This window comes from Mauremys reevesii, linkage group 5 (assembly GCF_016161935.1).
Source record: "Mauremys reevesii isolate NIE-2019 linkage group 5, ASM1616193v1, whole genome shotgun sequence".
Classification (NCBI taxonomy): Eukaryota; Metazoa; Chordata; order Testudines; family Geoemydidae; genus Mauremys; species Mauremys reevesii.
The window spans coordinates 81,469,622-81,488,177 of NC_052627.1; the positions used below are offsets into that span (position 1 = coordinate 81,469,622).

General features: G+C 43.0%; 1 protein-coding gene across 1 annotated transcript in view; it reads right to left on the reverse strand.

The window, feature by feature from the left end:
• Positions 1 to 16,692, reverse strand: part of MTNR1A (melatonin receptor 1A) — a 97,798-nt gene extending 81,106 nt beyond the window's left edge. Inside the window, exons 1-2 of the mRNA XM_039541666.1 lie at positions 16,314 to 16,692; positions 10,921 to 11,117 (exon numbers count right to left, since the gene is read on the reverse strand). The gene's annotated coding sequence lies outside the window, so the exon portion shown is untranslated. The remainder of the gene's footprint in view (positions 1 to 10,920; positions 11,118 to 16,313) is intronic.
• Between the last annotated feature and the right edge of the window lie 1,864 nt (positions 16,693 to 18,556).

An 18,556-nucleotide genomic window follows, 5' to 3' on the forward strand; every position in this document is an offset into this window, starting at 1 on the left:
CCACCAGACTGGCACTGCAGACTGCTCTAGGAGCAGGAGCCTGTCATTCCTCGAGTTTAGAAGCAGTCTTTACATCACTACACACCCTACCCAGCACAGTCTGCATCCCAGTTTCAACCCTTTAACGCGAAGTCATTAATAGAGACAACGTTGTTAATTAACAATGTTCCATGTATTTTATTTTTAAACATGTGTTGGAAGGGGGGAAATGGGGTGAACGGGGTATGTAACTGCAGAGGATAGTCAACAGTAACTGGGTAAAGAAACAGGGGCAGGTTCAGCTTCTCTGTAAAGAAACTGAACAGTCACTGGTCATGCTGCTCTCTGAGGAACCTAGCTTTCAAAGCCTCCCGGATGCACAGCGCTTCCCGCTGGGCTCTTCTAATCGCACAGGTGTCTGGCTGAGCGTAATCAGCAGCCAGGCGATTTGCCTCAACCTCCCATCCCGCCATAAAGGTCTCCCCCTTGCTCTCACAGAGATTGTGGAGCACACAGCAAGCTGCAATAACAATGGGGATATTGGTTTCGCTGAGATCCGAGCGAGTCAGTAAGCTCCTCCATCTCCCCTTGAGACATCCAAAAGCACACTCCACCACCATTCTGCACTTGCTCAGCCGGTAGTTGAAGAGCTCCTTGTCACTGTCCAGGGCGCCTGTATAGGGCTTCATGAGCCAGGGCATTAGCGGGTAGGCTGGGTCCCCGAGGATCACTATAGGCATCTCCACATCCCCAACAGTTATTTTGTGGTCCGGGAAGAAACTACCTTCCTGCAGGCATCTAAACAGACCAGAGTTCCTGAAAACACGCGCGTCTTGAACCTTGCCCGGCCACCCGACGTTGATGTTGGTAAAACGTCCCCTATGGTCCACCGGTGCTTGCAGCACCATTGAAAAGTAGCCCTTTCTGTTAATATACTGGCTGGCCTGGTGGGCCGGTCCCAGGATAGGGATGTGAGTTCCATCTATAGCCCCACCGCAGTTTGGGAATCCCATCGTGGCGAAGCCATCTATGACGACCTGGACGTTTCCCAGGGTCACTATCTTTGAGAGCAGTAGCTCAACGATTGCGTGGGCTACTTGCATCACAGCAACCCCCCCGGTAGATTTGCCCACGCCAAAGTGGTTCGCTACTGACCGGTAGCTGTCTGGCATTGCAAGTTTCCAGAGGGCTATGGCCACTCGCTTCTGCACATTCAGGGCTGCTCACATCCAGGTGTCCTTGCGCTTCAGGGCAGGGGACAGCAACACAGAGTTCAAGGAAAGTGCCCTTATGCATGCGAAAGTTTCGCAGTCACTGTGATTCATCCCAGACCTGCAGCACTATGCGGTCCCACCAGTCCATGCTTGTTTCCTGGGCCCAGAATCACCATTCCACAGCATGAACATGACCCATTGCCACCATGATGGCCACGGCGCGGGGTCCCGTGCTTTGTGCCACTCTCACACTTCATGTCCTCACCGCGCTGCCGTAGCCTCCTTGCCCGATTTCTCAGCATCTGACTGTGGAAGAGGTGGACGATAAGGTGCGAGGAGTTGACAACGGCCATAAGTGCAGCGATGATAGCAGCAGGCTCCATGCTCGCAGTGCTGTGGCGTCCGTGCTGTCACTCACCAGAAAAGTGCACGAACTGATTGCCCGCCGGCGGGAGTGACGGTTGAATGACAACCGTTACCCAAAACCACCCTTGACACATTTTTTTCCCCCAGCAGGCATTGGGGGCTCGCCCCAGAATTCCAATGGGCAGCAGGGACTGCAGGAACTGTGGGATAGCTGCCCACAGTGCACCGCTTCCAATGTCGATGCTTGCCCCGTTAGTGTGGACTCACAAAGTCGAATTATTGTCCTTAGTATGGATACACACGTTCGACTTTGTAAGGTCGATTCCACAAATTCGACTTAAGTTAAATTGAACTACTCTGGTAGTGTAGACATACCCTAAGTGTACTGGTCCCAACTATATAGCTCTCTGGGCATCTGCACTGAACATCAGCCCCACTGCGAGCTGTGTAAGGAGAAGATGGGGGACCAGACAGCACAGCTGACTTGGTGGTCATAGTCTAGCCAGGACAGTTCTAGGTTTTTAAAGATGGTCCCAGGGCACACACAGGATGGGGAGAAAGACGTTATGTCTTGGTCCTTTACTGCAGTTACTATTCATGCATAAAAAGGGTAGCTGTGGCAGGGTCCCCAGTGCCTGGCAAGTATTTGGATCCTGACTATGGCAGATCAGGATTCCTACCTTTCATAGTCCAATCACTGGGCCTCCCCACAAGAAGATAATCACCTGTAGGTGAAGGGGCACCAGATATGGGTCAGAATTTTTTTTTTTTTTTTTAAGGGAGAAATGGGATCTCCATGAGTTCTGGCTGCTTAACTGAAATCAAAGCCAGCTGAGGCCTTGAGAATTAAAATATTAATGTTACAAATCACTTCAAAGTCTCTTCAGAAATCATGCCATACCTTTTCCCTCCCAACTCCCCCTGAGCAGACTCCAGATTACCCCCGTTTGTTGTCAGGATATTTTGAAATGCTGGTATCTCTGAGCAGCCATGTTGCTTTGGTCCCTCTATTTAAGGTAGAAACAATGGAATTCAAAGCTACAACGAAACTAGCTTCTGCTGAGCTTTCTGTGGGAAAATCTACAGGTTCTGAAGGAGAGCATACCGTGTCGAGAAACTGTTCCCCAGCCCCATGATATTTCCACCAGTCACACTACCTCCCAAAAGCAGCAGAGCCCCAAACATGTTTTCTTCACATGGAGGGCTTCACAGCTCAGGTGCCAGGGAAAGCACACTACAAGACTCCACCCCCCTGCTTTGCAGCATAATTTTCGTGATTAGATGAGGTTTGCTCTTCTCCTTGCCCTGCAGTTTTAGTTTCACTTAGCTCAGAGCCAAAAATATTCAAATTTCATTAAATGCAAATGATTTTTTTAAGATAAAGAACCAGATTAATGAACATCCCATGCTCAACTGGAATATGGAAAAGCATGTATTTTGTTTCTTTAAAACCATTCACATGGTAACAACAAAAGGGTTGGTATGTTTTGACTGTAGAAAAAGCCATCCTGGAAGCCCACAGTTACAAAAATATTACACTTCCAGCCTATAAATGTATCAGTAAATAAAAATTTGCAAACTGAATCATATTAAAAACTGTAATTATCTAAATGCCCGATTATTAACCACTGCATTGCTAAAACATCAACACGGATTGTTAGTAAATCATAATCATATGAACCTGAAGTTAGATTAACAGTATTACAGTACTGAAGTATTATAATCAGATGGAATCCCAGTAAAAATGAATTCAACAAAAGATAATCTGAAGAGATACTTTCTATGTAAAGATTCCCCATAAGTGAGCCATGACAAATGCATGCACCTTACTAATAATATAAAAATGTTTTAAAACATTTTATTTCAATTATCCCCATATTGACTGGGAACATTTCACTTCAGGACGAAATGCGGAGATAAAATTTCTCGATACTTTAAATGACTGCTTCATGGAGCAGCTGGTACGGGAACCCACAAGGGGAGAGGCGACTCTAGATTTAATCCTGAGTGGAGCGCAGGAGCTGGTCCAAGAGGTAACTATAGCAGGACCGCTTGGAAATAGTGACCATAATACAATAGCATTCAACATCCCTCTGGTGGGAAGAACATCTCAACTGCCCAACACTGTGGCCTTTAATTTCAAAAGGGGGAACTATACAAAAATGAGGGGGTTAGTTAGACAAAAGTTAAAAGGTACAGTGACTAAAGTGAAATCCCTGCAAGTTGCGTGAGCCCTTTTTAAAGACACCATAATAGAGGCCCAACTTCAATGTATACCCCAAATTAAGAAAAACAGTAAAAGAACTAAAAAAGAGCCACCGTGGCTTAACAACCATGTAAAAGAAGCAGTGAGAGATAAAAAGACTTCCTTTAAAAAGTGGAAGTCAAATCCTAATGAGGCAAATAGAAAGGAGCACAAACACTGCCAACTTAAATGCAAGAGTGTAATAAGAAAAACCAAAGAGGAGTTTGAAGAACGGCTAGCCAAAAACTCCAAAGGTAATAACAAAATGTTTTTTAAGTACATCAGAAGCAGGAAGCCTGCTAAACAACCAGTGGGGCCCCTTGATGATCAAAATACAAAAGGAGTGCTTAAAGACGATAAAGTCATTGCGGAGAAACTAAATGGATTCTTTGCTTCAGTCTTCACGGCTGAGGATGTTAGGGAGATTCCCAAACCTGAGCTGGCTTTTGTAGGTGACAAATCTGAGGAACTGTCACAGATTGAAGTGTCACTAGAGGAGGTTTTGGAATTAATTGATAAACTCAACATTAACAAGTCACCGGGACCAGATGGCATTCACCCAAGAGTTCTGAAAGAACTCAAATGTGAAGTTGCGGAACTATTAACTAAAGTTTGTAACCTGTCCTTTAAATCGGCTTCGGTACCCAATGACTGGAAGTTAGCTAATGTAACGCCAATATTTAAAAAGGGCTCTAGGGGTGATCCCGGCAATTACAGACCAGTAAGTCTAACGTCGGTACCGGGCAAATTAGTTGAAACAATAGTAAAGAATAAAATTGTCAGACACATAGAAAAACAAACTCTTGAGCAATAGTCAACATGGTTTCTGTAAAGGGAAATTGTGTCTTACTAATCTATTAGAGTTCTTTGAAGGGGTCAACAAACATGTGGACAAGGGGGATCCGGTGGACATAGTGTACTTAGATTTCCAGAAAGCCTTTGACAAGGTCCCTCACCAAAGGCTCTTACGTAAATTAAACTGTCATGGGATAAAAGGAAAGGTCCTTTCATGGATTGAGAACTGGTTAAAGGACAGGGAACAAAGGGTAGGAATTAATGGTAAATTCTCAGAATGGAGAGGGGTAACTAGTGGTGTTCCCCAAGGGTCAGTCCTAGGACCAATCCTATTCAATTTATTCATAAATGATCTGGAGAAAGGGGTAAACAGTGAGGTGGCAAAGTTTGCAGATGATACTAAACTACTCAAGATAGTTAAGACCAAAGCAGATTGTGAAGAACTTCAAGAAGATCTCACAAAACTAAGTGATTGGGCAACAAAATGGCAAATGAAATTTAATGTGGATAAATGTAAAGTAATGCACATTGGAAAAAATAACCCCAACTATACATACAACATGATGGGGGCTAATTTAGCTACAACGAGTCAGGAAAAAGATCTTGGAGTCATCGTGGATAGTTCTCTGAAGATGTCCACGCAGTGTGCAGAAGCGGTCAAAAAAGCAAACAGGATGTTAGGAATCATTAAAAAAGGGATAGAGAATAAGACTGAGAATATATTATTGCCCTTATATAAATCCATGGTACGCCCACATCTCGAATACTGTGTACAGATGTGGTCTCCTCACCTCAAAAAAGATATTCTAGCACTAGAAAAGGTTCAGAAAAGAGCAACTAAAATGATTAGGGGTTTAGAGAGGGTCCCATATGAGGAAAGATTAAAGAGGCTAGGACTCTTCAGTTTGGAAAAGAGAAGACTAAGGGGGGACATGATAGAGGTATATAAAATCATGAGTGATGTTGAGAAAGTGGATAAGGAAAAGTTATTTACTTATTCCCATAATACAAGAACTAGGGGTCACCAAATGAAATTAATAGGCAGCAGGTTTAAAACAAATAAAAGGAAGTTCTTCACGCAGCGCACAGTCAACTTGTGGAACTCCTTACCTGAGGAGGTTGTGAAGGCTAGGACTATAACAATGTTTAAAAGGGGACTGGATAAATTCATGGTGGCTAAGTCCATAAATGGCTATTAGCCAGGATGGGTAAGAATGGTGTCCCTAGCCTCTGTTCGTCAGAGGATGGAGATGGATGGCAGGAGAGAGATCACTTGATCATTGCCTGTTAGGTTCACTCCCTCAGGGGCACCTGGCATTGGCCACTGTCGGTAGACAGATACTGGGCTAGATGGACCTTTGGTCTGACCCGGTACGGCCTTTCTTATGTTCTTATGTTCTTATTTGCAGATCACCTATACTAATTTGCTTCCCATCCAATATCAGAAAGTTTGCTAAACTCTCTCCTAGAGAAACTCTTTTTGAAGTCAATGAAGTTGTACCAGGAATGAATTTGGTCTATATGAATTTATACGGAGAACATATATTTATAGTTAATGGCCAGTGTCTAGCTTTTCACCAAACCTAAAAGATCTTCAGTCCTAGCCTAACAAAGCTTCTCCATGGTCTCAAAATAAGACTGTGGATACTGACACAAGCTTACCTATCCAAGGGGAGCTGAAGAAAAGCAAAAATGTCAATACACTGCTCTAACTCAACAGCCAGGAACTAGAGAGCTGCTTGCTCATAGAGTGAAGGGGTGAAAGGTGCCATGTAATGAGAAGTGATCAGGGGCGGCTCCAGGCCCCAGCATGCCAAGTGCGTGCTTGGGGCGGCATGCCGCGGGGGGCACTCTGCCGGTCGCCGGGAGGGTGGCAGGCAGGGCTCCGGTGGACCTCCCACAGGCATGCCTGCGGAGGGTCCGCTGGTCCCCCAGCTTAGGTGGAGCCGCGGGACCAGCAGACCCTCCGCAGGCACGCCTGAGAAAGGTCCACCAGAGCCGCGGGACCGGTGACCGGCAGAGCGCCCCCCGCAGCCTGCCACCGCGCTTGGGGCGGCAAAATGTCTAGAGCCGCCCCTGGAAGTTATCATGGAAGTAGCTTCTGTCCTTTCAGGCTTTCCAGGTGTACATGTTAAACTTGTTTCCCCCACCTCCAATTGGGTCATATCACTCTGTCAACTCTAAGGGTGAAGTAAATGCACTTATTTGCCCCCAACACAGATTGGGAAAGGAATAGGTTCTTACAATTAGCTAGGAGTAGGGAGGCTCATTCAATCTAGCTTGTTGATGTTGACAGTAGAGGCATTAAGTTTATTGCTGCTGACAATGGAGAGGAGACTACCCACAAGAGTTGCTCAAAAGTTTTCCACTGAAACTGTTTTTCAGTAGAAAACTGGGGTTTGCATTAAACAAAATTTTTCCATGAAAAGCACTTGCTTTTTGGATATTTCATCAAGGAAACAAATGCCTGAAAAGCAAGAAGTTTTTAGCTCTGGACTGAAATATTGCAGTTTTTGGATGAAAAACATTCATTTTGGACAAAATATTTCCATTTTTAATGTTTTGCCAAAAACATTTCAGGGAAATTTTTGATGGAAAAAACAAACAAAACCCCCACTTTTGTTGAAATTTACTGTGGCAAATATCCTACTACTCACATAAACAGTTTGCTTCTGGGACTTCCAGTATTTCTCCTCTACACACCCTTCACCTTCACCTCCCTTACAAAGACTAGGTTTCGTAGACTGCATGGAAATCCTCAAGACTGTATATGGCACTTACCCCTCCATCTGCTTGGCCAACAATTCCTGAGTAGTCAGACAAGGAAAGGCCTGCATGAGATTTTTTTACCTATTTTTCCAAAGGCAACGAGTGACCACAGTTCCCATGTACTTCAAATGGGGTTATGAGTGTTCAGGCCCTAAATGTCTTCTGTGGCTGATTAATCCAAGATCGTACAGTAGTACTGTACTCCTATTCAGGCTTAGTTGACATGGCCTACTAACAAAAGCTATGTTATTGATTAGTCACTTGGAATATCAGTCAGCAAGATAAGAACTGATTCCTGTGTTAGGACACGGGGAGGATTTATTTACTTGGAAAATCCTAACCCAGGAAGTCCTGCTCAGAAAATACTGCTAAACTTGCAGCTGCTGCGGGCTCCATCCCAACAGTGACAGGCTACGGTGACAATGCACAGTTTACCATTCACATTCCAGAGCCCATGGTATAGAGTACAGGCTGTTTCACAATAAGAGCTCTGTGGACAAAAATTGAGTTCCCTGGGGAAAACACATTCGTTTTGATCAAATTCCCAATTGGACCTCACCCTATAGATCACAAACCTTCCCCCTGTTTTGATGGCAGAATTATTAGAAGTAGGGTGAAGATGTAGGGTCCAGAGAGAAGTATACACATGAATCTTGGGCCTTGCAGAAGGCAGCCCAATTGAATAGCTTTACAGGAGTCCCGGATTTGTTTGCCATTCAGCCACCGTGAGGCACCATTCCCATAAATCTGATGGTTATATAGGCCAGTTAAGTGAAGTGAAGCCAAAATCCATCCTTGAAAGGGGAAAGAGGACAGTCAACCACATACATTGAATTGCCAAAGCAACATAAGGGGATTTAGCTAACTTAATTCATTAATATCAGTGAGAGTCTTATGAGTAAATGTGGTGACACGAGTCAAAGGAAAGAATAGTTTGTATCCTGTTTTCTACCTTTGCAAGGAATGTCATCTTTAATGATTGAAAAATGGAGGTTATACATTTAATGCATAGTACATACATAATCTCTATAAAATATCTATGTAGCATAATTTTATGTCAAAATAAACTTTTCAATTCTGAGTTGCTCCAAATGTTCTTCACTGTTTAAAAGCATTGGCTTTACAGAAATGATAAAAGTATATTATTAAAAAAACTTTGATAAGCCAATAAACTATAAAAAGTACATTTGAAATATAATTACTTTTTGGATTTCCTTTCTGTCATTAGAGGAGAAAATGATGGTGCATATTCTTCAAATTTTGTACCCGGACTTCAATTTCTAAACCAACAGGAGGAAGATCTATTTCTCCAGTCATGTAACCTATACAATCACTTAGTTAAATACATGCAAAGTGTGGGGAAAGCCCCTATTGTAAAGTGATAGCATTTTAATCTCACTTTTATTTATGTTGGTGGAAACTACCAAACCAGAAGTCAATTTCCTGACCTCGTTAGGACACTCCCTACTGGAACCATGAGCATATGCTTCTATCTCCTGTTTTCGCTGGAAGAGCAGGGGTATGAGGGAGAGGTGCTCTAAACTGCAATCTCTATAGTTTGAGTCCTTTAGGTCTATCCTAGGACTCTAAACTATAAAGACTGCTAGGAGTCCTCCAGGAGTCTAGAGAATGGTCCCTAATCTAATCACATTACTTCACACTATGCAGTGCTACAGCTATCACTAAAGCCACATCTCTAATCATGTGTAGGTTAGGGACCATGCCTTAGGAAAAGTCTATATATTCAGTATGTTATGGAGAGTCTCAATGGGGAAAAACAAGCCACAGGTGTTGGGGAAGAAGAAACTTGAGGAGGGGAAGCGGAGGGAGACAGAGAAAGGGAGGATGATGGGAAATCTTTGGGGCTGAAGGGAAAAGAAGGTAGCAGTATGCAAACAAAGTAATGCATATCAGCATATTTCTGTAACTGTGGCTTTACAAGGTATGCCAGACAAGGCAATAGGCACAGAAGAATCAAGAATAGAATTCCTGAGCAGGTGCTAATCCTGTCTGAAAGTGTGGAACCAGAAGCAGTGACATTCAGGTATGATTTTTGTTTGTTTGGGTCCTCTCGCTATTGGGGTGAGTTGGCTGAAGATATTTCTGGTGCAAAACTGCCTTTAAATGGAAATTGACATGGCTTTGCACTTTTTAAAAAATACTGAACTTGGAGCTTTTGTATTATTTATTACTGCACTACAAAAGGTGTCCATCCAGTGCTCTAAGTAACCCAACCCATAAGTTACAAATCATAACAAACACCCTCCTCAAAAGCCTAACATAGGAGAGGAAGATGGGGTTGCAGCATACCCACAGAGTTGACAAATCTGTTCTCTGGCATACCATAGGATTCTTATTTCGTTTGTTTCATTGTATTTTCCATCCTTTAAATGACATAGGTCAAAAGAATGGTGAGACTCGTTTCAGCATGAAAGATACACACCTTTACAACCCTATTCAGCTCAATCATTGCCCCCAATGCTGGCGGACTTTGGAAGGGCTACCCTGCTGGAAGGGTACTTCTCTCTTGGTAGAATTTATATAATAAAGGCTCAAGAATTATTTACATACATATTAAAATACATGTTTATGTGTTTACAAAAGACCCATAAAATAATTTTTAAAAGCTATTAACACTACACATTTTTGTATCATTCCAAAAAAGAACTCCTTTACTAATCACGTTCTCCTGGAGGAGAGGTTGGCACACATTCCTCAAAAGTGGAATGTTAATGTGATATTTGAGGCAGTTTTGAAGCAAGTGCATAAGAAAAAAAAGATTGCCAACAGAAAGAGTGCAAGGTGTTTTTTCAGACTGCAAAATTGCACTCTGGATGCGCAATCCTGGTCTGACATTGCAGACTTTTTATTCCCCTATGAAAGCAAGCCACAATGTCTAAGAGGGGTTTGTTAGTAGTGCTACTGGTATCGGATATCTATTGCTGGTAGTATTTCTATCATTAGAAACTAGAATTATTGTTAGTATCTAGAAACATATGTAGCAGTGGAGAAAAAACAGCAAAGAGATAAGAGTAAAAGAACAGTAAGTACTGGGGGGCAGAGGAGGAAGAGAGGAAGTGAAAAGAGACTAGAGACAACAGGCGAAGAAGAGGGGGAAAAAATGAAGAAAACACAGAAAAAGGGTGAACTAAAATCTAGAAGAGACAAACTGTTTCCAACCAGAAACAGTGTTTCATGACAGCAAGAGACCCGAAGCATTGCCACCAAAAATGTAAGCCAGTTCAGAAAATTAAAAACTGACGGGAAGAGTAAGGAAAGACTATCATTTGACAGAAACTACAAAAAAACAAAAAGAAAAAACCACACATGCTTTTTTTTTTAAATGCTTACCCCTAATTTTTAGTTACTGAAAAGATGAGGTCTCACTTCAAGTTTAGGGTTCACTTCAGAAACTTGTTGAACAAATTATTAACCATTCTAAAGGAATTGTTTTGTTCAAAACTGTACATCTTGCTTTATAATTTTGTCCATCAGGTGGACAAGTTCAACAACTCAGCTAGACATTTCCCCCTCCACCCCCAATTGGCTTACCATTTTTGCTACCTGAAGTAACTCAAGTCTGAAATACCAAATGTTCATTGCCATCAATATTTCAGTCAATTTTCTTCAGACCCTTATTTTTCGTGTTATTATTTGGTCTTCTACAGCTGTTCTCTCTCTCCGATGATCCAAACATTTCTTGGGCTACCCATTTTCTCCCTGGGTATGCAAAAGTCATCCAGGGAAATCTGTAATAAAGACAATAATTCCTTTATGTTTCACAACAGAAGAAGTTTGGTTTCTTTTTGTAAGCAGATAATGACAAATATTCTGTTAAAGAAGGTCTTGACATTAAAAAAACAGATCATCAAGAACAATTACCATAATGAAAAGGCTGAATGAAAGCTGCAATCTGATCATCTGAAACCCCCCATGTATAATATTTCCAATAAATGTAAATATTGAAACTAAGAAGTCTCTTCACCAACCAGATTAATATGCTGCTGTGCAACATATTTAATTTTTTTAAAGGGCTCAGTTCTGTAAGTCCTCCACATGCAGGATTCCAACTGCCTGTGCCCCTGATTCTAAAAATACAAACAGTATTAATAAAAATACTTCAGGTTATTTTTTATTTAAAGGGACTTTTAAAAAAGACATTTCACATAAGTAGCTATCTTCCTTCATTTTTTCCTGGATGTCCCCAATGAACATACAAATTTAATTTGGGGCTGCTCTCAACCTCATGCACTGCTCTCCTGACATTCTTGGTCCTGTCTTTACAAACTATGCTCCCTGAACCCAATTTAGCAAAGAAATGAATTCAGAATATAAAAATTGCCTTCTCCCTTCTTTGCTTCTGTCTTGAGTCTTGATTCAGGAAGGTTGTTATGCACACGCTGAAGCTTAAGCATGTGAATAATCCTGTTACCTTGCTGTATCAGGGCTTTGGAGCTGTATCAATATCAGAACCTCTTTTCTGCACTCTTAGCTAGTGACAATAGTGTTTGTTGGTAATAGACATGCTGGTAATAGATTCAGCTACTGATTTGGGAAACTGAACAAACATGAATAAAAGACCAAATTCATCCCTGAGCAGAAGCAGAGTGCACAGCCATCAATGGCCAGGATGAGTAATTCCAACAGCAAGAAATAGGCCCGGGGTAGGAAAGGCCTGGTCACCACTTCTGGCCTGTGGAAGAGGGTGAGGAGTGGAGGCTCCCCAGGAATTCAGTGGGTGGCTCTTCAGACCACTTTATGACTCCTTTATGCTGGCTCTGCCAAGTAGCCATGCTAAAACCAATGACATTGGCCCAAAGAATACAGTTTGGAAGGGGAAGAGGAAGAAGCTCAAGAGGGATAAGACTGAAAGCAGCTCCCTTTATTAACAAATAAGGTCCCAAACCTCCAATCCTTGTGTATGCAAAGCTCCCAGTGATTACAATGGTTGTTTTGTGCATATGCAAAGAGTGCAGAATGAGGTCCTAATAGGGGACAAATCATTTTTAACTTACCACGTGATAAGCTATTTTTTGCAACTGCTTCATTGCCTTGTTCTTGATGCATTGTTTTCTTGACAAGGAGAACAAGGAAGGCATAAGGACAGTCAATCATATGAATTCTTACTTATAACATTTTATAAACTGCTTTAAGTTACCTGCTTTCTAAATTCACTGAGGTGCTCTAATATTTTGCTTTTTTAGTTTTCACATCACATAACTTTATGACTATCTGTATTTCCCCACTTACCTTCCCTGAGGCTAGTCACTTGGGCCCAGATTTTTAAACTATTTAAGCATTGCTCTACTCAGCACTGAAAGGCCTAAGTGACTCAGGAGTCAAAGTCTTATATTCACAAGTGATTTAGGCCCAGAGCCTCAAAAGCTATTTAGGCGCCTAACTCCCCCTGATTTCAGAAGTTAAATACCTTTGAGAATACCTTTGGGTCTTAGGCACTTAAGAGCCCAAGTCACTTTAGACTTTGCAACACTGAGCAGAGCAACTGAGCAAAAATCTGTGTCTATAATTTTTCAATTCAGGACTTTTATTAAAAGAATTTATCAGCATAAGCTGATAAGAATTATAAGAATTTATAAGCATTAACAAAGAATCATGAAACACATTCCATGATTTATACTGAACCTATTTATAAAAAAAATAAGAAAGCACATGAATAGTTTAGTAAAGTTTTACCTATCTAGACATCAGGTCAAGACTTAAAACATCAGATTTCTTATGCCTTGAATGTTTCCCATTAAATCTATGTCAAAGTTAAAAGACATCAGGAGCCAAATTGAGCCCTGATGTAAGCCAATGAGACCTGGGTCACAGCTGCTTGCACCGAGACTGAACTTGGCCTAGTAGTATGTTGGATCATAAAAATCACCATAACAATAAGTCAGAACTATGAAACCCATTACAGTCAAGTACATTAAATAAAAGAGGATCCTACCAGTTGCATCATCGGCTTCTGTGTCTAGAAGAGCATCTACTGAAGCCACGTCTGTGACTATGAAGGAGTCTGGTGTATCAGACACTCCTCGCTTGCAGAGACAAAGCTTCTTTGAGATACTGACTCCTTTGCTTTGATCACAGTACCTCACTAACCTTCTGACTGGTAGGCAGGTGATACCACTTCTTGTGAAGGTTTTTCTAGGTTTTCCTACTATTCCCCAGGGCATATGTTAGCAATAAAAGTAGTCCCCGGATTGACTTTGTAGTTATATATGAGAGAGAGAGAGAGAGATGGAGACGCAAGATATTTTCCCCCACCACATCCACCTGTTGTGGTACAATGTTGAATATTCCATAGTTCAGTTTGTCCTCTTTTCAGAGAAAGAAGAGAAATCTTCATTGAAATACATATTCTTCAGGAGGCATCTTCTGCTCCTCCCTGAGGAGGAATTTTCACCTGTGTCCTTATTTTCCTCAATGAATGTGTCAGCAAATGTCTTATTAATATGTGATGCTGCAAAAATCAGAAGTTTCTTTCTCATTATGGCTCTGCAAATAGTTGCAGCTTTCTTTATAATTAACAAAATAAGATGTCTGACATTTAAAATGTAGCCTGTTCCTAAATATCCTGATTTAACAGCAAAAAAATTAAAGAAAATCCTCCTTCCCCTGCTCAAAATAATATAAGGCCTGGATCCTAAAAATACCTACACACATTCATAACTTTACTCATGAGTGGTCCCACTGAATTCAGTGTAATGTTCAATGGGGCTACACACATCTTTGAAGTTATGCACTGCTTAAATTTTCGCTGGGTGGGGTCTGAAAAGTTACAAATTAGTTGTATGAGGATTATAAGATGTTTGTTTAACCATTTTCTATGTTTCCCAAGATCCTGAAGTCCATACATTTTCTTTCAAAGTATTCAAAGTTTTTCTTACAGGACAGAAGTTTTAATCTATCTCCTAGGAAACTACTTTGTTTTACTCTTAGATTCTATCCTGAAACATAATATGAATTATTTCCTGCTATTAAGCCAGTTTTTTAGTTAAATTACAGCAGTATCTGTCCCACAATTCAATATCCAAAGAACATTCTCTGGCCTTGGCTCTATGTTATAATTTGCTGCAGTTCTCAATAGCCACTGAGAAGGAAAAAGGCATAGAGTGAGAAATGTGACAAGCGAGCACATGTGAGTGGGATGTGCTGAGAGCAAAAGCAGAACAAATAGAGATATAAGAGTCTAAGGATTCAATTCTACTCTTAGGTACACATCGCTATATTTTGTGTGGTTCTGTTACTATGGATCTCTAGACTTCAGATTCCCAAGAGAAGAACTGAGGCATGTGAATTAACACTGGGGTTTATCTAAATCCATTAACTCTCACCCACAGACCCATTACAAATATACACCTACGTCAACAAAAAAATCCCTAGGATAAAAAGAAAGGTCTACATGAGAAAAAATGGCAAAACAAAGTTCAGCTTGACTTGGAATTCTAGAATCTGATTCTGTGCTCACACCACTTTTGGTTTTGATGGAAGTACTCTTTATTTACATCAAGGTAAATGACAGAAAGTTCCAGTATCTACATTTTAGATCAGTGATAACTACAGAAGAAAACCAGTTTGCCTTCATTTTAATCATGCTTATTGACATTATTTTAATTACCTTACTTAGAAAGTGACCATGAAACCTTTTATGCCATGTCAGTTAGATTTATAATGCAAACAGAGAACAGTTACATAGCTGTTGTCTAGATTCAAACCCAAGCTTCCTCTCTCACACCAGTGTCAAGTCAGTCTAACTCAGCTGACTTCTGTGGAGTTAACACTGAAATTCTGCAGGCCATTCATCAATAATAGGATCCAATCCTTTACAATAGTTTAGGGGGTGGAAAAAAATAGCAACACACAGTCCTGTTTTGTTTAGCACCGCAGCTCCCTGCATATATTGCCTCTCCCCCCATGAAAGGTTCAAAAGGGTTTAGAGTGCACCGATTTGGTACACGTGCGCAGCAGCTGGTCTGACGTGATAAAGCAGAACGCTTCTGAAGGAGAAGTTCCGGTCTGTCGGACCAATAATCAGTAAACTAAGAGGGATTTACTCAATAGCCCCTCACAGATCCTAGCCTGTAAAAAATCCACTTTTCTGAGACGTGCCTAAATCTGCTTTTCTGTCAGATGGTTTCAGTCTTTAAAAGAAGTAAACAGCAAGTAGCTGGTGAACAAAGAGAGATGCTCATCAACATTGTGCCTTCGTTTATTCTGAATTATACATCAGCCATAACTGAACCTTTTGACTTTGTCTGATGTCACAACCCTGTTATTTTATGCAGAGAGATGTATTAAATAATATTAAACTTAGAGATCAGTAGCGTGGCATCTGGAAGGTTCACCTACTACTTACATGCTATGGCACCCTCCCTCCCTCCGTGTTTCATTCCATTGCAAAACACAGCTTGTTTGTTTGTTTTTATACCGGCTCACACTTTTACTGAACGAAAGCTTTAAATAGCACCACGGTTTGGTTGCAGTTGCTAAAAATACACATCAGAGAGCTTGAGCTCTGATTTGCCGTGAAACACGCGGCTTTGGGCATCTGTCACATACTGTATCCGCGGTCTCGCAGTGAATTTTAAAGCCCCATTCCCCAGTTTTATCTACAAACGAGCAGGATACAACAGCTAGAAAACCTCCAGTTGTGGCCGGTTAAAAATAGCTCTGCAGAAGGGGGCTGGCCGGAGGCTCGGGTTCCAAGGCACCGCGTTTGCTACAGACGCCTCAGCGCCAAGGCAATGAGGACCAGCCCTCCCGGGGTCCCAACTTTCCGTGCCCAGCCGGTTGGCGCCAGCGACAGCCGTTGGCTAGCAGCGCCCAACGCCTCACTGAAGCAGGGAGGCTGGGGTGAGGGAGGAAGGCGCTGGGGCTGGCACGGCCCCTCCTCTGCCCTCCGCCGTGCACTTCCACCCCGCCCCCCACGCCCTTACCAGCGTTCCGCAGCTTCTTGTTCCTGTACACGGACAGGATCACCAGCAGGTTGCCCAGGACGTCCACCACGATGGTGAAGATGAGGATGGCGGCCAAAGTGGAAGCCACCCAGGCGGGCCGGTCCAGGCTGAGCTCCGCGGGCGGGTGGGAGGCGTTCAGCCCGCTCCCATTGCCTCTCATGCTGCTCCTCCTCCTCGCCCCAGCCTCACTAGCCCAACATCCCGGGGCCACGTTGGGGCGGGAGGGGGAACAAGGAGCGGGCTCGCCGGCAGCCCTCGGGGATCCGCCCGCCCGGCTCAGGCGGAGGGTGTCCGGCGCGGCGCAGGCTGCCCCAGCGCCTTTCACGGCCGCGGCCGGGCCGAAGTTTCCCTGAAGTGTGCACGTGCCGCGGAGAGTTACTTTTATAGCCTCCCCTCGCCCCCTCCCCCACCCGCCACCGCTGCCTCCAGGTGACATCTAGCGTTGGCGGCGCTCGGCCGCCTCAGCCCCGGACACGTGCGCGGCCGGGGGATTCCAGCCGCCGCCTCTGCCACGGCGGGGCAACAGCGCCCCGGTGCGGCGCTGAGACGCCGCGGCGGGCGAGCGGTTCATTCATTGCGAGCGGGCGGCGTGTGGCTGCGCAGCGGGGCCCCATTCATTCTTTTCCCGGCTCTCCCCATTCACGCGTTCGTTCATTCATTCATTCCTCTGGACAACACCGCGTGTGGTGCAAGCGTAGGCACCCGTCCCTGCTCCCCTGCTGCTGTAAGCCGAGATCGGTGCCCTTCGAGCTCCGTGGCCCAGTATTTGGGGCTGCTTTTTTATTTACTTATTTTTGACCGGTTGGATTAATATCTCTTGTTAATTGCACTCGTACTAAATTTGTCCTTTACTGACGGACAGGCGGACTCAGTCACTAAAGTGAAGCCGACGAGGAGAGTATGAAAGTCCCAAGCTTGGATCTGCTGTGTGTGCTATAAAAAGCTCTTTGCGAAGCTGGGGGGGTGGGGGAGGAGGAGGGGAACCTCAGGACCCGAATCCCCAGAGCAGCACGTGCAATTGCTTCCCTGAAAGCGAGACAAAGCGAGAGATGGCACCGACCGACTGTCTCGTCTTTGCATGAAAATACACAGTGGAGACATTTCTTCCTTTGCAATGCAGCCTCATCTCCTTCCCAAAACGTGATTGGGGGGGGGGGATGCATGTGCAAATGTACGAATCTGACACACAGTCCGCTTTCGCCGCTCCCCAAAAGCATGAGACACAAAATGAGGTGCCGTTGCTAAAAAGATAGCAAGGATCTGATTTTAGTGAACGTGTTATTTCTCGTGCGTAGTTACACTGGATTCTATAATAGGAACTTCTCATCCCCCAGAAAGTGTTTTCTGCTGAATGTCAATCGCTGTATTGAAATACCTCGTTTATGTGGTGGTATGTCGCATGAGACTAAAAGATGTAACCCGAGAAAACTGATCTGCACAAAACGTCCTAGAAATCACACTTCTATTCGGGACCTGCCAGCTGTGATTTCAAATGGTAATTCACGTTGTGTTTTGCTAAATGCCACAGTAGTGGATGTAACCCAGATAAAGTATTTGCACTATTCAAACAGCCATGAACGATCTCCAGCCCCTTAAATTATGCTTGAAACCTTCAGCAGGGAGCTGTCTCGTGGACTTGAAATCTAGTAGGGAAAGGGATGATGGAAGCCTAATGTCTTCTGCACAAAGAAGAAAGTTACACTGGGAAGAATGAAAACTCTCATTAGTTCAATTTGTGTAATTTGGGAAACTGTTTTCAAATTGCATAAAATGTTCTACTGATTATGATTTTATTATAATGCAATTTGCACATTTTGAAGTCCTGGGTGATGAATAATTAAAACCATAATGATGAGCAGTAACAACATAAGTATGGATCCATAAACTAGTTAAGTCACAAAAAAGTCATACATTTTACTAGGAAACTAAGTAACATTAAAATAAGCAAAGTTTAAGAAATGTAGGTAGCTTTTGTTTGCCAGATTTTGACCTGTTATTTATGAAGAAATTAAAATAAAAATAGAATCCAATAGCAGAAAATTCACTCCCTGCCAGAGTTGTTTTTCAAAATGTTTTGATGATAATGTTGGCAGATATTCACATTAAAAACCTCAACAGTAAAGCTACAGGTGCCTTATCCTGCTTACACTGAAGTCTGATAGCAAAACTCCCACTGACTTCCATTGGAGGAAGATTGGGCTCATTTACACCAGAGCTGCAAA